Here is a 24546-nt window from a genome sequence, read left to right on the forward strand (position 1 = left end):
GAGTCCTGGGGCACCTGCCTGCTCAAGGCTGGGGGTCTCTGGGAGCAGGGGCGGCTGGGGTGGGGGCTCAGCTGGAGATACCAGACTCAGGAAAGCAGGCAGAGGGGGTGCAGAGGGAGCAGTGCTCTCTGCAGAGTTGGGCCAGCAGGGAGGTGTTTCCCACAGTCCCGTGGGAGGCTACCCCAGGGGTGGTGAGCTCCCCGTCACCAGGAGGATCCGAGCAGACATGGCTGATTGACCTGCAGTCAGAGGCCTGGTCCTCGGGGAGAGGCTGGCCCCGACCAGGTCCCCATGAGGCTTCCCTGATGAGAAATGTGTGCAGTGGCACCTGGAAAGCTTTGGGCCCTCCCTGCCAAGGTGGCCTCGGGGTCTGGGATGGGGATGGAGGACCCCCTGCCTCTGCAGCTGCTCTGGGGTCTGAGAGCCCCAGGCCTAGGCCCCTGCTCCATGCAGGCAGGGCTCTGGGAGGGCAGGGGTCTCTGTCTCTGTCCTGGATCCTGCACCCCACCCCTGGGCAGGGACGGCATCCAGCTGGTTTCTGATTCCAGAGCTCAGGTCAACCGGGCCCCCCAGTCCCTGTAGCACACGTGGGGAAGGGGAGGGAGGAGGCCTAGAGAACCCTGTCCCTTGGGCAGCCCCCCCTCGGCCTCACCCCCGAGGCAGGACAGGGACCTGGGGGCAGGTATCTGGGCGGAGAAGGTGCTCAGGTGCACAGGGCGGGTGCTCAGGAAGCTGACGCTGCTCCCTGTGCTGGCAGGTAGACAGACGCAGAGATGGCAGGACCCAGTCCAGGTCTCAGGAGGGGCCCCCAGACCAGCCTGCATGCCCTGCGGGGAGTCAATCCTGTTCCCCAGAGGTAGCCCATCCACCTGGAGGCCGAGGCAAGGAGGGAGCCCCAGATGCCTCCAGGAAGTGATCCCAGCACCCACTCCCGGCTGCTCACGGTGACCCCAGGGCAGCTTAGAGGCTGGGATGATCTGTGAGCTCTGATGACCAGGCCAGGAGCGCTCCAGCTTGGAAGAGGCCCCACAGGGGTGGGGAGAAGGGGTCTGGGGAGGGTTCTCAGGTGAGGGCCCCAGAACATCCTTGGGGGCCTGCCTGGGAGCCCTCGAGGGTCACCTGATCTTCATGCCTCAGGAACCGACTCTCCTGGGGGGTGGGAACTGTGTCCCACCTGCCTCCTGCCCAGTGCTACCTGTGAGAGCCCCCACCCAGTTGAGGGGCTGGGGCGCTACACTTGGGGTTTGTAGAGAAGACCTCAGGTGGCTGAGCATCTTTATTTAAATAAGTCATTAGGAAGCATAAAAATCAAGCTGGACAGATTTCTGCTTAAGGACATTGCAGTCTTTAGACTTTAGATTATTTATTCCCTTAATTTCTCCTCTAATGCAATCATAAATCCATATTATTAGATTTTTAATGAATATTAATTTCTTTTTTTGAATATTAATTTCTAAAATGAAAGTCATGTTTCTGATTCTCTCTGAAAGGCCAAGGGAGGGAAGCAGGGTGCATTTCTCAGGCTCTGGAGGCCCCGATTCCAGAGGCAGGTCCTGGATACCCGAGCCCCTAGCAGGACCACCAGCTGTGTGTGTCTGGGGGTCTTTAGAGGAAGGAGGCCCATCGCCTGACCCTGAGAAGGAGATGGAGGCAGGAGGTCGCGGGGGATGGTGGCACAGACACCTCCACGGGTCACGTTGGTTCCACGGAGCAGGTTCACTTACGTGGAGGCTTGTACTCCGAGCCTCGGGGGCCAGCAGGGGTGCAGCGGGTCCCGAGCTGCAGGGTGAGCCGGGCCTGTGGGAGGCCAGTGTGCAGAGCAGGAGCCCAGCGGGGCTGGGGGCTCAAGAGGAGCACGATGAGCAGCCGGCTCCGTCTTCCGTCAGCTGGTGCAGAACTGCCAGGGTCCTCCTGTGACAGCGTCTCCCCCTGGCCCTGGGCCCCACCTCCCGCAGGCACCAACTCCCACAGCCTGGCTGGGCTGCTTCCCCAGGAGGGCGGAGGGCAGAGGGCGGAGGGTGGAGGGTAGAGGGCACTGGCGTATCCTGCCGTCCTGTCCGTCCCCTGATCATCAGGCACCTGGGGACGAGGTCGGGTCACTGACCGCGTGCCTCCCTCCTGGGGCAGTGCAGCCCCTGACTGTAATGACCCTTTCACCCTGCAGATTCAGAGTCCCAACAAGGTCCACCTTGATGGGGATGGGGGTGAGGGGGTGCTGGAAGCCCTCACCTCCCTTTCCCCAGGGCCACCAGCCTCCCATCAGGACCTCAGGCTCCTTAGAGGTCCTGGGACATCTGTCTTGCAAAGCAGGGCTTCTCAAATACTGTGCCGTTGTGGGGGTCACGGCGGGGGTGGTGTGGGTGGGAGGGGAGTTTGTGGAAACAGAGACTGACTCAGGCAGGATGGAGGCAGGACCTCAGATTTCACATGTCTCCAGAGGTTCATCCACCCATCCTCTGTCCCCTGAATTCCTCATGGGGTTTGCCTCCGACCACCTCCCTGCAGAGAGTCCTGGCGCAGCCTGTGAAAGGTCGCCCTGGCCTTGGCCAGTCTGGCTCCAGGCTTGTGTCATCAGGGGGACTGTGCCCGTTCAGACACAGCCAGGGAGAGGAAGGCTGGGGGGCCCTGCACGCATGGCCCTCCTGGGGAGGGGGAGAGGCTGCTGTTGAGAATTTGGTTAGTGTTCCCAGGAGGTGACTTATAGAGGCAGAGGGACCCCCCCATGACCAGGCGTCCTGTTCAGTCTCCTTCAGACTCCTGATCACATGGCAGTCACCACTGGGGGCTGGCCTGGCCTTTGACATGTTTCAGCCTTCCTCCTTGCCGTCAGATGGGAGCCTGAGTCAGAGCCTTGGCGGTGGTTGTGTTTGTGTAGCTTTTAATAACAGGGCTGTTTGGAGGCATTTCACGTATTTAAATGAAAAGTGAGTCGTTATTTAAAAATAATTAAGTTTTTAAAAATCAGTTTTGGGTCTACGGCAAAGTCGAAAGGAAGGTACGGAGGTTCCCACGTCCTCCCTCCCCGGGCACAGCCTCCCCGTCGTCAGCATCCCCGCCATCAGGACATAGTTACCACTGCACCTACAAGGACAGGTCGCCCCCCAGAGCCCACGGTTTCCCGACATCCCGCGGGCGTGCTGGGACACCGGTGTGTACTAGAGGGGGTCCTTGATGATGGCCTCACAAGGAGCACTCGCGCCGCCCTGGAGACCCCGTTCATCGTCCACCCCCGGCAACAGAGACAGTCGCATCCTGTGGCTGCAGCCATGCGGTCGGGCTGCCCTCCCTGAGTGACCTGCTCGCCACGTTCCTCCGCGTCTCTTCCTTTTCCAGTTTTAATGAGTCAGAATCACGTGCGAGGTGAAACACTTTGCTGGAAGGGTTCGCTTTCGCTTACATAGCCCAGTGTTCCCATTGACTGTGGGGGGGACCATGTACCATTTACTCTCTTCCAACCAACTCACAAGTTTATTATATAGTATTAACTATGATTTTGCTTCACCTCAGCTCCTTGGGCTGTCTTATAACTGGAAGGTTGCCCTTTTGACCAACTTCTCCCCGCATCCCAGCCCGGGAGCCCCTGGTAACCACCATTCTGCCTCTGAGTTCGCTGAGTTTTTGTTTCGTTTTGTTTTGTTTTTGGAGGGTGGATGGGGTTTAAGAGTCCACATATATGGGAGGTAATACAGTATTTGTCTTTCTCTGACTTATTTTATTTGCCGCAACGCCCTCCGTGTCCTTCCGTGTGGTGGGAGTGGCATCGTTTTCTTTTTTTCTCAAGGCTGAATAACCTTCCATAGCACACATACCACATCTTGTCTCTCCATCATCCATCCGTGGACACAGGTGTCTCAGCTACTGGGAGTAATGCTTCATGAACGTGGGGGTGCAGATATCTCTTTGAGACCCTGTTTCATTTCCCCTGGAAACACGCCCAGAACTGGGATTGCTGGGCCATGTGGTAGTTCTATTGTTAATTTGTTGAGGACCCTCCATCATTTTCCACTGCGATGGTAGCAGTAGCGGTTTCAGCTCCCAGCAGGAGTACACCGGGGCCCCTCTTCACCCCATGGTCAACACACTTGCTATCCCCACCGGTTTTGACAGTGGCCATCCTAACAGGTGTGGGGGACATCTCATTGCATCCCCCTGATGATGAGCGATGTTGAGCATCTTCTCATGTGTCTGTTGGCCATCTGGATGTGGTCTTTGGAAAAGGGTTTATTGCTTCTTCTGCCCAATTTTTAGTTGGTTTTCTTTTTTTGGCAATGAGTTGTATGAGTTCTTTAGATATATTAACCCCCCATCAGATGTATGATTTGTAAATACTTTTTCCTGTTCTGTAGGTTGTCTTTGCATTTTGTGGATTTTCTTTTGCTGTACAGAGCTTTTTAGTTTGCTGTAATCCTGCTTTTTAATTTTTGCTTATCCAAAGCATCATCTCCAAGACCAATGTCAAAGAGCTTCTCTACTGTGTTCTCTTCTAGGAGTTCCTTGGCTTCAGGTATTATGCATCATTAAGGAAATTCAAGGTATTTGGTGAGTGGTATAAGCTGGGATCCAATTTCATGCTCCATGTGGCTGTCCAGCTCTCCCAGCACTGCTGAAGGGACCATCCTTTCCCTATTGAGCAGTCTTGGCTCCCTTTTCAAATATTGGTTGACTGTATATGTAAGGGTGTATTTCGGACTCTCTATTCTATTGGTGAATGTGTTGAATTTCATGTCAGGACCATGTTGTTTTGAGGACTACAGCTTTGTGTTATACATGAAATCGGGACGTGTGATGCTTCCAGCTCTGTTCTTTTCTCAGGATTGCTTTGGCTTTTAGGGGTCTTTTGTTGTTCCATACAAGTTTTAGGATTTTTTTTTTCTGTTTCTGTGAACAAATAACATGAAGTTTTTTTAGGGATGGCCTTCAATCTGTAGATGGCCCTGAGTTATGTGGCCATTTTAACAATATTCTTCTGACTCATGAACACAGAATGTCTTTCCATTTGTGCCTTCAATTTCCTTCAAGGTCTTATAGTTTTCACTGCACAGATCTTTCACTTCTTTGGTTAAATTTATTCCTATGTATATTCTTGGTTTTGGTACCATTGTGAACGGGAAAGTTCTCTTTATTTCTTTTTCAGATATTTCATTGGTACTGTATAGAAACACACTGATTTCTGTGGGTTGATTTTGTGTCCTGAAACTTTAGTGAATTCATTGATTAATTCCAACAGGTTTTTTTGTTGGAGTCCTCCAGATTTTCTATGTGTCAGATCATATCACCTGTAAAGACAATTTTATTCCTCTTTTCCAATTTGGATGCCTTTTGTTTCTTTTTCTTGCCAGATTGCTCTGGTTAGGACTTTCCAGTGTTGTGTTGAAAAGAAGTGGTGAGAGTGAGCATTCTTGTCTCGTTCCTGACCACAGAGGAAAAGCTCTAACCTTTCACCATTGGATATGATATTAGCTGTCGACTTGTCATATATCACCTTTGCTTTGTTGAGGTATGTTCTATACCCAATTTGCTGAGGGTTTTTTATCATGAGGATATTATATTCTTGCCAAATTGTCTTCAGCATCTGTTGACATGATTGGGTGATTTTTATCTTCGCTCTCTTAATGTGCTGTATCATATTTATGGACTTGTATTTTTTTTAACCATCCCTGCATCCCAGGGATGAATCACAGTCGACCATGATGTATGATTCTTTGCTGTTGGATTTGGTTTGTTAACACTTTGTTGAGAAGTTTGTATCCGTGTTTATCAGGAATCTTGGTCTATAGTTTCCTTGTCCTGTCCTTGCCTGCATTTGGTGAGGGGAATGCCAGCCTTGTAAGATGGGTTTGGGAGTGTTTCCTCCTCTTGAATTTTTGGTAAGAATTTGAGAAAGATTGGTGTTAATTCCTCCTTAAATGTTTGGTAGAATTCACCAGTGAAGTCATCTGGTCCTGGGCTTCTCTGTGTTGAGAGGCTTTTGATCAGTGATTGAATCTCTTTACTTATTATTGATCTGTTCGTAGTTTTAAATTCTTTTTGAGTCAACCTTGGTAGGTTGTGTGTTTCTGGGAATTTATCCATTCTTCTGTGTTATCCAACTTGGTGGCCTTCATTATTTGTAATAGTCTCTGATGATCCTTTCTGTTGCTGAGGTGTCTAGTGTAATGTCTCCTCCTTCATTTCTGATTTTGAGTCTTCTCTTTTTTGTTAGTGTAGCTAAATATTTGTCAGTTTTGTTGATCTTTGTTAATTTTCATTATTGGAGGAGGACAAAACCTCTAAGGGGTGTCTTAGACCACCATGATGACATACGCTCGAGCTCATTTCTTTTTAACTCTGAATAATATTCCATTTTCTGTATGTGCCTCAATTTGTCCAATCACTCACCGAAGAATGTCTTTGTTGCGTCTAAGTTTTGGCAATTATGAATAAAGCTCCTCTAAGCATCTGTGTGCAGGTTTTGTGTAGACATAAGTTTTCAAATCCATAGCGTAAGTACCAGGGAGCTTGCTGGATCTTATGGTAAGACTATATTTAATTTTTTAAGAAACCAGCAAACTGGGGCACCTAGGTGGCTCAGTAGTTTAAACGGCCAACTCTTGATTTTCAGTTCAGGTCAGGTCGTGATCTCAGGATTGTAAAATCAAGCCCCGTGTGGGGCTCTGCATCTGCTTCGAATTCCCTTTGCCCCTCCTCCTACTTGTGTGGGCACTCTCTCTTTATCTAGAAATAAATAAATCTTAAAAAAAATAAATGAAACCACCAAGCTCTTTTCCAGAGTGGCTGCACCATTCTGCACTCTTACCAGCCTTGAATGAGAGGTCTGGTTGCTCCAAGTCCTCTCCAGAAATTGGTGTTGTTAGTGTCCTGGACTTTCTGGACTTGGGCTATTCTGTAGGTGTGCAGTGATGCCTAGTCGTTTTAATTTGCATTTCTGGGACATATAACATGGAGCACTTCTTAATGTTTATTTGCTATTAGTCTATCTCCCTTGGTGAGGGGACTCTTCAGGTCAGTGGCCGGTTTTTTAATAGGGTTGTTTATTATTGTTGAGTTTCAAGAATTCTTTGCATATTTTGCATAACAAAATCCTATATCAGAAGTGGCTTGTTGGGGCACTGGGTGGCTCAGTCAGTCAAGAGTCCGATTCTTGATTTTGGTTCAGGTCATGATCTCAGGGTCGTAGTCTCAGGGTTGTGAGATCAAGCCCCGAGTTAGGCTCCATGCTCCTGGGAGGTCTGTTTGGGATTCTCTCTCCCTCCCACCTGCCCCTCCCCCAACTCTCACAGGTGCACTTGTGCTCTTTCTCACCAACAAACAAGCAACAAACAAACATCTTTTTAAAAGGTGGCTTGTCTTCTCAATCACTTGACAATGTCCTAAACACAACAAAAGCTTAAGAAGTTAATCAGGTCCAGCTTATCAATTATTTCCTTCAGGGATCCTGTCTTTGGTGTCATGGCTGAAATAGTGTCACCCCGCCCAAGGTCACCTGGGTTTTCTCCTGCATTATCTTCTAGAAAGTTTTGCACTTCAGGTGTTGATCCATCTTGAGTTAATTCTGTGTCTAGATTCAGTTTGTTTTTCTGTGAGAATGTCCAGGTGTTCCAGCACAATTTGTTGAAAAAGTTGTCTTTGCTCCATTGTTTGCTTTTTTCCCTGCATCAGAGATCGGTTGACTCTGTATTTCTGTGGGTCTATTGTTGGGTTCTCTTCTGTTCTGTCAATGTGTGTGGCTATTCTTTCACCAATGCCACACTGTGTGGGTACTGGAGCGTCCTAGTAAGTCTTGAAGTTAAGTAGGCAGTCGTCCTCCTCCTCTTCCTTCTCTCTCCTCCTCCCCCTTGTTTCTTCCCTCCTCCTCCTCCCCTTTCTCTTTCTCTCCCTTATTCTTTTTCTTTTTCTCTCTTCCCCCTCCTCTTCCTCCCTCCCTTTCTCCCCCTTCCCCCTCCCTCCTTCCTCTCCTCCCTCCTCCTCTGTTCTTCCCCCTCCCCCTCCCCCTTTCTCCTCTCCCCTCCGCCTCTGTCCCACTAGGAATCCACCAATGGATTTTAGCACACCCCATTGCTATTGCCTTTCCCCTCTGCCTCTTGCCCACGAGATGCCATCTAGTGGCACAGGTAAGATGCCGCCAACCAAAGGACTGACAAGAGGGGAGAAGGAGAAGGGAAGAGAAGTGGAGGGGAGAGGGCCTCTCAAAGCTTCTAGTCTGAAGTAGTGCACGTGACTCCCTCCCACACTCAGTTGGCCAAAGCAAGGTCACTAGAGCAGCCAGAGCTGGGCAGGGTTGGGCTATAGAATCCGGTCCCAGGGAGGAGAAGCTGATCAGAACAGTAGGACCTGTCACAGTCCCTCTCCTAAAAGACTGTCCTAGATTGTCTCAGGGAATGACCTTTTGTCTCCCCTTCTGTTGAAGTTTAATTTACAAATCAGAGGTGCACAGCCCAGGAGATTTACACAAGGGCACATCAGGAGGCAAGGCTGCCCGCAGAACAGAGGACCCGCCGCCCTCTCGCTTAGGACCACCGTTCCTCCAAAACCCAGCAGGTGCGACCATGTCCACAGAAACAGCTGCTAAATGTCTGAGGTTAGAAGTGGGAAAGGGACTGTAGGAACGGGATGGTTCCAGAGCAGAAGGAGGCCCAGAATTGTGCCTGGGGCCGGTCAGCTCCAAGGACAAATAGAGCAGAACTCTGTTCCCTTTGCCCCCCTTCCTGGGGATTTTGGCTTTGTTTACGTTGCTTCCCGTCCCCCTTTATTCCCGAGCAGTCGGTCCACCAGAAAAATCTGTTAGAAACCGAAGGACATTAGAGGCGGTCACTGTTACCATGTGGGCATTTCTCAGCCCGGGGAGTAAACAGCCGAGAGTCCACTCGCATTAAAACTGAGCAAATGCTAGATACTCAGCGTCCTTTCCTGGGTGGATTTTGTGCTGTTCCTATGGAAATAGCAGCGTTCGCGCTAATGCCGCAACTTCCATGGTCGATGTGCCTTTGCCCCAGCTGTGGGCACTTGCACAAATGTCCCAACGCTCGCTCCTTCGGGGAGGGTTGTGCCTGGTGGAGGGAGTGTTGTTTTAAGGCAGGGGAACAGAAGGTTGGCTTCAGGCCCCTCTGCACTTGGTCTCTGGGGGAGCAGAGGTGCCTTCCACTGTGGCTTTGCATCTTTGCAGTGAATAGGAGGAACAAGCTTCTCAATGGCCTGCCTCCAGGGGAGTTCAGGGGCTGTCCCAGTTCTCCTTCAGCCAGCAAGAAAAGCTCTGAATTCCAGCGGACAGTGGTGAACTCAGACAGTGTGTGATCAGAGACTGGAAAGAAAAATCCAAACCAGACGCTGCCTGTTAGCAGAGGGAGCCTGCGAGATGCCTCTGAACGTCAATGTGCACTCTGTAGCCTCGAAAAGCAGAAACAGGCACCAGGGATGGAGCAGTGTGCAGTGACTGTCTGAGGATAGGGGGCCGCTGTGGGGCCTGTGCTGGGCAGTCCTGGCCTCCCCCAGCCCGTGTGGGTGGTGGAGGTCACCTGGGGGGAGGTGGTGGCTGTGCCAGTACTGGTGATTGTGACAGAGTGGGGTCCATCAGAGGGAAGCTGGGGTGCTTGGGAGCAATGTGTGAGATGCAGGGAGGAACGTGCTTGTCCCTGGCCTGTCTCTGGCCCCGCACATCACTCGGTGAGGGTGCTGTGCTGAGCGTGTTTGCAGCACATAGAGATCCACGTCTGTCCTGCAACATGCCAGCTGCCCCCTTTTCTGATGCTCAGCTGGAGCAACAGGGACAGGGCATGGCTGCAGAGCAAACTGTCCTTGTTGGGTACGGTGAGATGCCCTGTCCTCACGCTATAACTCAGGAGTTCTGGAGACCCAGAGAAGTAGCTGCACAGGGGTGACAGCTCCCGTAAAGGGACAGAGACGGGAGACGTGGTGTTAGGTGGGGGTGGGTTCCCGTCTCAGCCCCACTGCATTCAAAATGACTATTCCTTCTTTGGAAATTACAAAACTTGAACATGCTGCTTTCACCTTTCTCCTCAGAGGAGTGTGTGACAGGCTGCTCCTCAGGACCCGTCACCCCATCCAGAGGGAGTTGGTGGCATATCCAAGGGGGTAAACTGAGAGGCACTGGTGAGCCTGGGGACAAAACCCTAAACCCTGTGTCACCTTCGTCAGAGGCCACTGGAGGTGGGTCCCTGACAGGAGAGGGAATGCAGGGACGGCCCCGCACACAAAAGTCCGTGTCATACAGCACACAGATGGCAGTAAGGGGATCGTCTCAACTGGGCCAGAAGAAGCATTTCACCAAATGCAGCCTTCTTTCACGATGAAAACACTTAGGCTTAGAATGCGGGGAGACCTCCTCAACATGCTCAAGGGCATATTGAACCCACAGCTAACACCCTTGCAGGTGAGAGAGTGAGAACTTTCCTCCAGGATCAGGAGCACGAGACCTGCTGCAGCTCCTTCTTTTCCACGTACTATTGTGATCCCTGGCCAGAGCAATTAGACAAGAAAAAGAAATAATAGGCAGAGAACCCAGGGAGAAAGAACCAAGGTCCCCTGTGTTCACAACAACATGGTCTTGCATGTACAGAACTCTAAAAACTCCAACAAAGGAAACAGCCGTTAGCGCTGACAGATTCAGGAAGGTGGCAGGACACAAATCAACCTGCAAAAATCACTTGTGGTTCAATACACTGATGACAAGCCTTCCAAAAGGAAGTTAAGAAAACACTTCCTTTTCAAATGACACCAAAAAGAATAAGATATTTAGAAATAAATTTGACCAAGGAGACAGAAGACTTGTGCATGATAACTACACAGTGTTGCAGAAAGAGAATGAAGAAGGTGTTAATACATGGACAGATGTCCTGTGTTCACCGGCTGGCTGACTTGACATTGCCAAGACAGCACCACTCCCCAGAGTGGTCTGCAGGTTGCATGCCATCACTACCACAGTCCTAAAAAACGTTTTTTTGTAGAGATAGAAAAATACATTCTAGATTTCAGATGGAATTTCAAGTGACCGTAATAGCCAAAATAATTTTGACAAGGAAAAACAAAGTTGGAGGGCTCACAGATTTGATTTCAAAATATATTGCAAAAATGCAGCAACAGAAATAATGTCGTTCTGGCACAAAACAGAAGGATAGGCCAATGGAAGGGAAGAGAAAACCCAGAATTAAGCCCTCATCTACTTGGTCAAATGATTTCGAGTGAAGTTGCTAAGACCATTCAATGGGGGAAAAGACAGGTTGTGGTTTGTGTGCGTGTGCATGCGTGTGTGTGTGTGTGTGTGTGTGTTTTAATGAAGAGTGTTGGGGAAACTGGATATCCACATGTCCAGAAAAGAAGGACGCTGGACCCCTTTCATGACCCAAATCAATGAAAACTGGATCAAATATCTAAATGTAGGAGCTGAGCCTCTGCAACTCTTAGAAGGACACACAGGAGCAAAGATTCATGATGTTGCATTTGTCAGTGATTTATTGGCTATAACACTCAAAGCACAGGCAACTAGAAATCACAGATGATTTAGACTTCCACAAAATGAAAACTTTGGGGCATCAGAGGACTCATCAAGGGCATGAAAAGACAACCCACGGGACGGGAGAAAATATCTTCATATACCCGGTAAGGGATCAACACCCAGAATATATACAAACTCCTACAGCTTGGCAACAACAAAATGATCCAGTTAAAAAATGGGCAAAGACTCGGAATAGCCATGTCTTCAGAGAAGACACTCGATTGGCTAAGCGGCACGTGACACTCGACGTCCCTCCTCGTCAGGGGAACCACAGGACAGTCACCAGACACCACGGCTGTGAGGAGTGCTGTCATCAGAACCCAGAGCACGCGAGGCCGTGGAAGCTGTGCATCCACCACAGACACAGCAGGAAGCCACGGGAAGACTCTGGCAGGAAATACCGTGTGACCCCGTGGTTCCAGTCCAGGGCTTTGCCCCCAAGGACCTTAGAGCAAGGGGTTTACGAGGCACGTGTACTCTGTGTGCAAAGCGGCTGCGAGCTGGCCGTGACCCCGCTACGGACTCCCCAGCATCTGCCCGCCCTGGGGGACACCAGGGCCACGTGCGCCTGGGCCTGGGGGTGGGGGTGACCTGTGGTGCCCTCTGACTCCATGCCCGCTCACAGGGTCAGCTCTGCAGCGGGGTCCCTTCCCTGACTCCGTCTGTCCCTGGGGGGCTGGCCTCCCACCCCTGGACAGCAGCCAAGCCCCAGATCTTGAGATCTGCACTTTCCAAAATTAAATTCCTCTCTAGACTAGAGGCTTTTCACTCAAACAGCAATCTCTTGTAATTGCTCATTTTGGGATATGAACAAATACTTCCTTCACAAAAGCCTGTGGATATAATGTTAAGGGAAAAAAAATCTATTGCATTTCTGGGCTCCTTTTGCCAACGGCACTAAACCCCATTTCTTATTAGTTTTCTGCGAGCAGATTGATTGTTGTTTCCCTCTTTATTGCTGGTGTCAGTGGAACCAGGATAGTGTGAGGACAGGGATTCTGATTCTCCACCTCTGCGCCCTGTGGCTCTTCAACGTGGTGCCAGAGCGGGGAGCCTGGACCGGAGTCACGGACTCAGATTGGGGCGTCAGGGGACACGAGAGAGGCATCCAGGAGGGGCTGTGAGGACAGGAGCTTGCGTGCGCCCCCTTGGAGGGGCGGCCGATCGTTGCCAGGCGGACACAGTCCAGAGTCACCAAGACTCCAACTGTTGAGGAGCATCAGGTTGTCTGCACTCAGGTTGTGGGACCCAGGAAATTTAACAAATTCCCCTACCCCTGGACAAGCAGAGCAGGACTGACTCTATTTTGGGCTGCACCCGCCTTGTGCTGACCTGCTTATTACTTAGGGCACTGCCCCGCCCTAGTCAAAGACCAGGGCGCACCCCACCCGGAAATCCGGCTCAGTGATAGGCCAGTTCAAATGGATACTTTAAGGTAAAACGTAATTCAATCGGCCACCTGCAAGTGGACCAGCATGACTGCAACTTTCTGCGTATCCCATGGGCCACTGCCCCCTATAAAGTTGCTAAGCCTCTTAGTCTCAGGGTCCAAGTCCCTGCTCCGCTGTGTCGGGTACACTTGGACCCAAGCTCGAGCTTGTAAATAAACCCTCGTGTGTTTGCATTGGTGTCGGCTCTTGGTGGTTTCTCAGATTCGGGATCTTGGGCACAACAAGGTGAGGCCTGGGGACGTCTAGGGGTGGCTCTTGTGCAGGACGGCCTCTCTGCCCTCCAGATCCAGGCTGCACCGCGTTCACCCCACGCCATGACCTGGGCACCCCCCCCACACACACACACCTCCTGCCTGGTGTTCAGGTTCCACCAGTGGGAGCTCCTAGGAGTGAGGGGTGGGTGGGGAGAGGCTGGGGTCCTTCCTGCTGGGAGCTGCTTGGGGAGGGGGGGCAGGAGCCGTGATGTCCCCTGGGCCCTTTCTCGGAGACCCTGCAGCACGTTGTCCCCTCCACGCCCTGCAGGCGTTGGGGACCAGAGCATGAGGTCACAGGGCACCACCTCTCACACATCATGGCCACGGCATGACCCTCTTGGCTGGTCTTTCCTGCAGGCTGAGGTCAGTGGAGGCAGGCAGGGTGCAGATGGTGAGGGTGGGGGTGTCAGGCCCAGGAATTCCTGGGAGAGGGGGACCCTGGGGTTGGCGCTGGAGGTCTAGGAGAAGAAAGGTGGGCCTCCAGAGGACAGAAGAGGCTCCAGGCACGGCTCCTGGTTCCACTAACGTGGACGTGCAGCAGGACTGTGGCTTTGAGAGCTAGGCTCTTTCTCAGGGTGTCGAATTTTTCACGTTTGATGTCACTCATATATTTTGAAACAGATTGGGGCCACAATCCTCAGAGTTCTTATTTTCAGTTCACGTTATGCCCCAGCCCCGCCCCCGTGAATATGTGTCCACAGCATGTTCTATGACAGCTTTCACTGTGCGGATCCCTCCAGGAGAAAAGTCACCTGTCTTATGGATGCCTGGGTGTGTCGTCACCCCACTTCCCTTGGGCCTGCTGTCAGTGCCACCCCTGCGGGCATGTCCCAGGAGCCTGTCCCCTTGTGAGCCTGTTCATTGGTTGAAGGCTTTGACACGTGTCACCATGCCAGCCTGAAGTGTGCAATGACACTTCCCTGGCCCTGGCGGTCCCTGAGGAGACTGATTGCCTGGATCCTGTCAGTTGGATTACTACAGTTTTCTTCTTTAAACCAGATGACAAAGGTATCTTGCCTTTTCATTTGTGTGTCCAAGAACCAGCGATGTCGGGTTCTCCGCCAGCTATGTTGTTTACATGTCTTTTTATATCTTTTGTACACCCTGTTTACACAAGGGGCCTCCCCCACTGACTTGAATACATTCTTAATATAGTAAGGATATGAACTTGCTATATTTTCTCCAAATACTTACCTTCAGCTCATTTACCTCAGCCCAAGCATTTGCTATGTGTATCTATCGCAACAGGGGTTTTCTCTAAGTGCCGTGGTATGTCTGCTCAGATGGAGATGTCCGCCTGCTTTCCATGGGTGCGGTCTGACCTAGGAGGACACCATTTTAAGCAGGTATTTCTGCCCTGACCCTTATGTTCCTCCTTCCCCAGTTGCATCTGCTTTGAATGTGGATGTCACTCTGCTATTGCAAGTGTGTCTACTGTGAGCAGGGGTAGCTCCTGATTCCCAGGTGTATTCCGTGACCTGGGTCATGACCCTGATTCCCAGGTCAGTCTTCGCAGACTGAGGAAGTCTCCTGCGGTGGTTCTCTCACAGCTTAGGTAAAGCTAAACTGCCCTGGGACGACTGTTTAATTCCCAAGTGTGTCTACCCTGACCTGAGATGTCTGCCTAATACCAAATGTTTGTGTTCACTGACTTAGAATGTCTTCCTAATTCCCAACGTGCACTTTTACATGGAAGTGCATGCTGGTTCCGCAGTGTGTCTACAGTTACCAGTAATATTTCTCCGGTTCTCTGGCTTGAGTAGTCTTCCTTCGTCCCCTGGTATGCACCAGAGAAATCAATGAGAATTTGTTTCTACCTTAATTAGGGATGTCTCCCTAGGTCTCCAGGTGTGTCTCCCCTAAATTGGGATATCTCTCTAGTTTACAGGAGTGTGTAGCTTGACTATGGACATCTCCTTAATTTCATAGGCGGTGTACTCTGAAACTGGGTAACCCTGTAATCCCCCTCATATGTCTTTGGTGACCTGGAATGTTTCCTTATTTCCCCAGGAGTGTCTACCCTGACCTGAGAGTCTCCTTAATTCCCCAGGTGTGTCTACCCTGACCTGGAATATCTTAATAACTCAGATATGTCTTCATTACCGTGGATTTCTCACTAGTTCCTCAGGTATGTTTGTTTAATCTGACTTGGGTTTTCTCCCTTCTGCACATTTGTCTCCCAATTTTGGGATGTTTCCCCAATTTTACAGGAGTGTCTTGCTGACCTGGAATACTTCCCTAACTCCACAGATTTGATCACCTTAATTGTGGACACCTACTAATTCCTTATGATACTAAACAGGTATCTTCCTAGTTTGCTGGGGGTGACTCCTCTGAATTTCAATGTCACCTTAGATCTCCAGCTTTTATACATTGACCCGGGAGGTCACCCTAATTTCTAGGTGTATCTACTCTGAAATTAGAGATCTGTGGTATGCCCAGTTATGTCTACACTGACCAAGGGTGTCTATTTCCTCCAGTATGTCAATATTGACCTGATATTTCTACCTATCTCCCCACATGTTTCTACTCTGACCTTGATGTCTCCCCAGTTCATAGGTGGGTCTACCTTGGCCAGTGATGTGTCCCTCATTCCCAAGTGTGTCTACATTAACCAGTGATGTCTCCTAGGTGTATTTACTCTGGAATATCTCTGATTCCTGAGTGTGTTTGCACTGATTGGGGTAATGGTGTGATTCCCAGTGTGTCTACTGTGACCTGGCATGTCTTGCTGGCTTCCTCAGTGCCTCAACGTTGACCACTCATGTCTCCATAATTTTCAGTTATGTCCTGGCTGGTATCTCCCTAGTTACCAGGTTCATATCCTGATGTTTCTCTAATGACCCAGGAGTGTCTACTCTGGGGATGACTCCCTCCATCTGTACATCTCCATCTGTGTCTATATTGACCTGGGGTATCACCCCAATACCCAAGTGCGCCTTCTCTGACATGAGTATTCCTTCTAATTCCCCATCTGCATCTACAGATGTTTCTATACCAAACTGGTAGGTCTCCCTATATCCTCAGGTATGACTTTTGTGACCTAGGTTCTCTTCATAATTGCCTACAGTATCTATACTGACCTGGGAATTCTTCCTAATTTCTAAAGTATATCTAACAGACATGTGCTGTCTCTCTAATTCCCACCTGTGTGTCAGTAAACTTGATCATCTCCCTAATTCTCAGCCATTATCTATCCCTCATTTTCATTTGGGTCTATACTGACCCAGTTGTTGCCCTAATTCTCCCATGTGTGTACACTGTCATGGAATAGTTCACTAATCCCCAGCTGTATCTACTATGACCCGGGGGGTATCTCTAATTCTGTATGTCTGATCTCCAATGACCTGAGACATCTCATTGATTTCCTTAGCGTGTCCAATCTGACCTGACACGCCTTCCTTATAATTCAGGTTTGTCTCTGCTGATCTGAGTTGTCTCACCAATTCCACAACATAGTTGTGTTTAGCCTAATTTGGAATGTCTCCCCAGTTCCTCAGGTGTGTTACCATGGCCTGTGTTATCTCCATTCCTTAACATGTGTCCCCACCAATGTGGGATGTCTCTGCAAATGTCCAAGTATGTCTACTTTATTCAAGTTATTTCCCTAAGTCTTCATGGTTTCCTTCACTAATCTGCAATGTCTAATTCTACTAGCATCTGTGATGGACATGTCACTGCTTACACACATGTTTGTGCTAACCTGGGATGTCTCTCTAGTCACCCCATAGTAACTACCCTGACCAGGTAGGTCACTTTAGATCCCCAGCTGTGTGACCAGATGTGTGAATGTTTCCATGAGATCCCAGGTGCATCAATTCTGAACTTGGATATCTCTCTGATTCCCCAAGGTGTCTCTACCCTGACTTGGAATATCTCTCTGATTCTCCAAGTGTGCCTTAACTGACCTGGGATGGCTCCCCTGTTCCACAAGTATGTTGATCCAAACTTGGATGTATACCTAATTTCCCAGGTATGTCTACACTCACTCAAAAGTCTCACTACTCTCCAGTTGCATCATCCTGGACATTATAGGTCTCCCTAATTTCCAGATTGTGTCTATTCTGACCTAGGAGCTATGAATATTTCCCCAGGTTATTCTCCTCTAACTAGGAATGTCTCACTTGATCTGGAATGCCTCCTTAAGCCTTATTGTTTCTATCATGATCTTTGAATTATAATCCCTAGGTATATCTTCTCTGATGAGGGATGTCACTCTAAACTCCCCAGGTACAACTATTCTGAGATGGATGGTTTCCCTAATTCACAAACTGTGTCTACTCTTTTCTGGCATGTCTCCTTCTTTTCCCATATGCTTCTACTCTCACCTCATAGGTCTAAGTCCCCAGGTATGTCTACACTGACCAGGGATGTCTCCCTATTTCCTAGGCAGGTCTACACTGACTCGGGATGCCCCCCTCATTCCTTGAGTTTTCCTACACTGGATTGGTATATCTCTCTACTTTCCAAGATATTTCTACACTATGTAGGATGTCTTCCTAATTTCCATGTGTGTCTACTGAGACCTATCTCCATACTTTCCTAGCTGTACCTGCCTTGACCTTAGATATCTCCTTAGTTTCACAGGTGTGCAGTCTAATTCTGTGGGTGTGTATGCTATCAAAAGAAAATTCAGTGAGTTTTACTTGAGATTAATATTTTATTGGGTGGGAAAACAAGCATTTTGGGAACAGAGAAACATTCGAACTGAAAATGGCTAAAAAATTCTGCTGTTACAGCTCAGTTTATAAAGCATGAGTGTGTTAAGTACTCATTTTCCATTGGGATTGATAATTAGTAACTCACATTCTTTTCATGACATCAGCTTGCTTGATTATGGCTGATCAGCCTTCTACATGTGAACATGATGTTACAGAATCCAAGCTAAAGTTTTGTTTTAACTTGGACTTCACATTTTTAGAATCAGGACAGTTTTAAGATCTGGTTAGGTAAGTAGGAGTCACCACATATCCAAATGGTGGTCACTATTTCATTTTTTCTGCCCTCCCCACCTTTTGATCACTGTCTCAATAGAAGTGAGAGTGGTCAACTATTGAGCATTGATTGCTCTTGGTTATCACATGATCCTCCTTCTGTGGACATCTGAGGGTCATGAATGAGAGTCTGATAATTCTTATGCATGAAGTTTTGTTGTTCAGTTACCATGGAATGGAGGTGGTTTAATTAGTCCATGGCTACTGAAAAGCACTGAAGACCCTTAAAAAAATACAACCCAGAGGGATATCATTAATATGATTAGGAGAATAACATCAAGTCTTTGAAAAATACCCCAAAGCTAATGTACCCATTTATTTTTTTAGTTGGTTAAATCAGATCTGGTTTTTACTTTTACAAGCCATTCTTCATTTTTCATAATGTATAATTGGGTTTCAATTTTTGTGTTATTTATATAAGGAAAACACATATTAGACTTTATTCTCTGAATAAGAATGACATTGATAAGATAAGGCAATTGCCTGACATTATTGCATTGATACTTACTGTAATTGTAGACATTCTGCAATAGAAAAGGTCACTTCTAAGGAGTTTTGGTTTTGGGGGTCTCCAAACCCCCCCCACCTGTATCTAACTTGTAAAGGTAGATATACCAGGGGAGCAAGGTCCACCTCCCAGGTAAGAGGAGTAACACTGGGATTTAGAGAGAATTCTAGGTCAGGGCAGACATGTGTTACAGAAAACTCACCTTGGGAAATATGGAGACATCCCCATTAAGTGTACACAAGCCTGTAGAATTGGAATGATGCTCTAGGGTATCATAGAGACATTCCAGGCAAGTGTGTATGTACCTGAGTTATTAGGGAGACACCATATGTGTATAACCTGAACCTAGGTAAGTAGGGAGGCATCCTTGACCAGGGTAGACAAAACTGGGGACCTAGGGGCACTTCCCAGGTCTGTGTAGAAATACTTGAGGAATCAAGATTATATCCTAGATCATGGTAGCTTCCCCTGGGGAAACAGCATCACATGTTAGAGTAGACATACCTGCAGTATTGGGGAGACATCCCCAGTCAGAGTAGAACTACCTGGGGAAGCAGTGTCATTCCAGGTCATATTATACTCTGCATGAAACATCCTGGTCCTGTTAGACAATCCAGAGTGACAAGGGAGACGTCAGGGTGGGTGTTACTGATGATGAAAGAGAACAATGCACCAGGTCAGTATAGACACACGGATTTGAGAGAGACATCCCAGATCAGCACTGACCTACCTGGGGAACTAGAGAAACATCCAAATCTGATTAGACACACAGGGAATTAGACATCGCAGGTCAGTGTAGATACACTTAGAAAATTAAGAACATATTCTGGGTCATAATAGACATAACCTGGGGTTTTATAAAGTTATCTTTGTTCAGTGTAGACACTTCTACATAATTAGATATCCCAGCTATGAACAGACACACCTTAGTAGTTAAGAAGACATCTGAGATTAAGGCGGGCACACTTGGGGAACAGTGAGATAAACCATGTCGATGTAATACCTGGACTATTAGGTAGACACAGCAGGTTAAGTGCAGACATCAGGGGGAATTAGGGGACCATTCAAGGCTAGTGTAGACATAAATAGGGTATTAGGCATTCTGAGCATCATGGCAGTGTAAGACATCTCTGCTTTTTGTCTCCTTTTTAAACAACTAATCAGGCATCCATCCATGAATAAAAGTGCCTCTGAGATACAGCCCCAAATGCCAAAGGATCCAGGAATAGTGTCACCCAACTATGCATCCATTAGTAGGCAACAGCCCTCCATAGAGACTGCACACCCAGCCAGAGCCCTGAGGGGGCCTGCTTAAACCATCTTGCTACTATCAAAGAAACCTCAAGAGTGCTGATTTGGACAGACATCCACAGACAAGGGAGGCCTTATGGGAGTCCAATATGCCCCAAGTGGAGGTCCTTGGAGTCTGGATACACTGGAAATGATAAAAAGAACTTTGCTAATGCCACCCCTCCTCAAAAGTGACACTATGTGGGGGCTCAACTAGAAGGCAGCAAACTCTCCTGCTGGAAGGGGAACTAGGAGTACCTGGCTTCCTCAGCCATGTGGGATGCTGCAGGAGAAATCCATTCCCTCTGGCAGCACCCAGAGTACTGAGGCAGGTTATCCATGACTCCAGGAAAGAGATCAGGAAACAGGTGGATGAGAAGATCAAAGGGTATTGAAGGGACACTGTCCTGATGATAGGATAACAACCGGAAGTTCACTCATGAGCTTCTGGAAGAACCTCCACCTGAGGATCCCCAGCCATCTAAGAGTATTGAACCCATACATCCCCAGTGCTGTGGCTGGCTCCCTGGGGCAACCCTTCTGGGAAACAGGAGAGGTGAGTTCCACAGACCAGAGAAGACATACAAGCTCGAGAATTCTTCCCCAAGAAGGGGCAGAAGCATGGCGCAAATGTATCCACAAAGGGACAGAGAACATCCAGATCTAACAGTATATCCCACCTGAAGGCAATTTGCAAAGACTAAGGTGGTGTTCACCACTCCACATATCAGAGCAGCAACATAAAACTACAAGGAACATGAAGAATCAAGGAACATGTCATCACCAAAAGGTAACAATAATCTAACAATAATCCTCCAATAACCAAACATAAAGGCTAAAGTTTGTGATCTAGCTGATAAGGAGACCAAAGAAAACATACAAAGGATTTTTTTTTCAGAAACAATAAAGAGAAAAAAAGAAACAAATTCTGGGATTAAAGAATTCCATGAATGGGATGAAAAACGCATCCACAGCAGAGTGGATAAAATAGAAGATAGAATAAGTGAGCTACAGGATAGGAACTTTGAAAGAGCATTACAAAAGCATAGACTATCTATGGGACTCCATCAAAAATACATATATCAGAAAAATTACAGTTCCAGAAGGAGAAGCATGAAGGGCATCTGGGTGGCTGTTAGTTAAGTGGCTGTCTTTGGCTCTGGTCGGGATCCTAGAGCCCTGCATCAGGCTCTCTGCTTAGCAAGGATCCTGCTTCTTCCTCTCCCTCTGCCATTCCCCTTGCTTGTGCTCTGTGTCAAATAAATAAATAAAATCTTAAGCTCTATGCTTTTTTTTAATCTAAGAAATAATGGCTGAAACTTCCCAAACCTGGAGAGAAACTTGGACATCCAAGTTCAGGAAGCTGACAGACCATTGTGTCTCAATGCCAAAAGGTTTTCCCCAAGATACATTCATTATAATAACACTGTCAAAAATCACATAGAGATAATCCTAAAAGTACCCAGAGAAGAAAATATTATAACTGCCAAAGGAACCTTCACTGGATGATCAGTAGATTGCTCAGCAGAAATCCTACAGGCCAAGAGAGAGTGGGATGACAAGTGTTGTAAGAAAAAAAATTGCCAGCCAAAAATACTCTCTCTGGTAAGGTTATCCTTCAGAAATGAAGAAGTAGACTTTTCCAGACAAAAGCTGAGCTAGTTTGTCACACTAGACCCTCCTTATGAGAAAGCCGAGAAGTCTTCTTTCAGCTGAAGTGAAAGGATACTAATCGTGACATGAGAACGTATGAGTAAGGTTACAATGGAATATTAACCACTTAGCTATAATATAAAGGTCAATGTGAGTATTAAAATAATTATAGCTATTATAATTAATTAAAGACTATACAATTTAAAAGAAAAACAGTGTTATCAAAAATATAAAAGGGGTAACAAGTGAGAATTTTGTAAGTGAAGTTTCTATCAGCTTAAAATTATTTCATCTATGAGACATCTCATGTTAGCCTCATGGTAACCACAAAGCAAATATCTAAAGTAGAGGCACAAAAGATAAAAGGGAAACAGAGCCCAGCCCCACAGAAAAGCGAGTTACAATAACAGGCAGAAACAGAGGGTGAAAGAATGGAAATACAAAACAATTAGGTGATGGCTTACTATTGCCACTTTGTTATCAGTAATCACATTAAATATAAATGGACTAAATTCATTAAATTAAAACACAAAGAGTAGCTGAATGGATTTTTTAAAAAATATTATTTATTTATTTATTCAAGAGAGACACACACAGAGAGAGGGGCAGAGACACAATCAGAGGAAGAAGCAGGCTCCATGCAGGGATCCTGATGTAGGACTCGATCCTGGGACTCCAGGATCACACCCTGGGCCGAAGGAAGGCACTAAAACCACTGAGCCACCCAAGGATCCCCTGAATGGATTTTTTAAAAAGACCCAACAGGAATGCCTGGATAGCTCAGCGGTTGTGCATCTGCCTTTGGCTTGGAGAATGATCCCAGAGTTCTGGGATTGAATCCCACATCAGGCTCCCTGCATGAAGCCTGCTTCTCCCTCTGCTTATGTCTCTGCCTCTCTGCCTCTCTGTCTTTCATGAATAAAGAAATAAAATCTTTTAAAAAATAAAAATAAAAAATAAAAGACCCAACATATATGCTGGCTATAAGAGACCTACTTCAGCTTTAAGGACATATGTAGGCTCAAAGTGAGGGATAGAAAAAGATAGCAGGGATAGTTCTATCAGACAAAATAGATTTTAACCCAAAAGTGGTCACAAGACAAAGGAGGTCATTATATAATGATAAAGTGATCAGTTCTTCAAGAATATAATAACGCTAAACCTATACACAACATTAAGGCACCTAAATATATTAAGCAAATACTAACAGACCTGAAGGCAAAGATAACAATATGATACTACTAGGGGACTTTAATCAACCACTTTCAGCAATGGATAGATAATCTAGACAGAAAATCAAACGGAGACATTGGAGTTGAACCATACATTAGACCAAATGGACCTAACAGACATTTATAGAGCATTCTATCTACAGGAGCAGAATGCACATTTTTCTCAAATGCACGTGGAACATTCTCCATGATAGATCATATGACAGGCTGCAAAATAAGTCTTAGCAAATTTAAGAAGACTGAAATCATACAAAGTTTCTTTTGTCACTGAAATAGTATGAGGGTAAAGTTGAAAAAATTACAAACGTGTATTTTTACTTTTGTTTCTTTTGCCTTCGTGGATGTATCTTGCAAGAAGTTACTGTGCCGGAGTTCAAAAAGGGTGTTGCCTGTGTTCTCCTCTAGGATTTTGATGGAATCTTGTCTCACATTTAGATCTTTCATCCATTTTGAGTTTATCTTTGTGTATGGTGCAAGAGAGTGGTCTAGTTTCATTCTTCTGCATGTGGATGTCCAATTTTCCCAGCACCATTTATTGAAGAGGCTGTCTTTCTTCCAGTGGATAGTCTTTCCTCCTTTATCGAATATTAGTTGACCATAAAGTTGAGGGTCCACTTCTGGATTCTCTATTCTGTTCCATTGATCTATGTGTCTGTTTTTGTGCCAGTACCACACTGTCCTCATGACCACAGCTTTGTAGTACAACCTGAAATCTGGCATTGTGATGCCCCCAGCTATGGTTTTCTTTTTTAAAATTCCCCTGGCTATTCGGGGTCTTTTCTGATTCCACACAAATCTTAAAATAATTTGTTCTAACTCTCTGAAGAAAGTCCATGGTATTTTGATGGAGATTGCATTAAACGTGTAAATTGCCCTGGGTAACATTGACATTTTCACAATATTAATTCTGCCAATCCATGAGCATGAACTATTGGGACTTCATCAAGATAAGAAGCTTTTGCACAGCAAAGGATACAGTCAACAAAACTAAAAGACAACCTACAGAATGGGAGGAGATATTTGCAAATAACGTATCAGATAAAGGGCTAGTTTCCAAGATCTATAAAGAACTTACTAAACTCAACACCAAAGAAACAAACAATCCAATCATGAAATGGGCAAAAGACATGAACAGAAATCTCACAGAGGAAGACATGGACATGGCCAACATGCACATGAGAAAATGCTCTGCATCACTTGCCATCAGGGAAATACAAATCAAAACCACAATGAGATACCACCTCACACCAGTGAGAATGGGGAAAATTAACAAGGCAGGAAACCACAAATGCTGGAGAGGATGAGGAGAAAAGGGAACCCTCTTACACTGTTGGTGGGAATGTGAACTGGTGCAGCCACTCTGGAAAACTGTGTGGAGGTTCCTCAAAGAGTTAAAAATAGACCTGCCCGAAGACCCAGCAATTGCACTGTTGGGGATTTACCCCAAAGATTCAGATGCAATGAAACGCCAGGACACCTACACCCCAATGTTTCTAGCAGCAATGTCCACAATAGCCAAACTGTGGAAGGAGCCTCAGTGTCCATCGAAAGATGAATGGATAAAGAAGGTATGGTTTATGTATACAATGGAATATTACTCAGCCATTAGAAATGACAAATACCCACCATTTGCTTCAACGTGGATGGAACTTGAG

General features: G+C 47.2%; 1 long non-coding RNA gene across 1 annotated transcript; it reads left to right on the forward strand.

Moving 5' to 3' along the window:
• The first annotated feature begins 13675 nt into the window (after positions 1-13675).
• On the forward strand, positions 13676-22161 carry LOC112676406 (uncharacterized). Its single transcript, XR_003146503.3, has 5 exons — positions 13676-14222; positions 14463-14560; positions 15225-15342; positions 17066-17187; positions 19881-22161. It is a non-coding gene; the product is annotated as an uncharacterized LOC112676406 (long non-coding RNA).
• Positions 22162-24546: the final 2385 nt, after the last annotated feature.

Source organism: Canis lupus, chromosome 26, assembly GCF_003254725.2.
Source record: "Canis lupus dingo isolate Sandy chromosome 26, ASM325472v2, whole genome shotgun sequence".
Classification (NCBI taxonomy): Eukaryota; Metazoa; Chordata; class Mammalia; order Carnivora; family Canidae; genus Canis; species Canis lupus.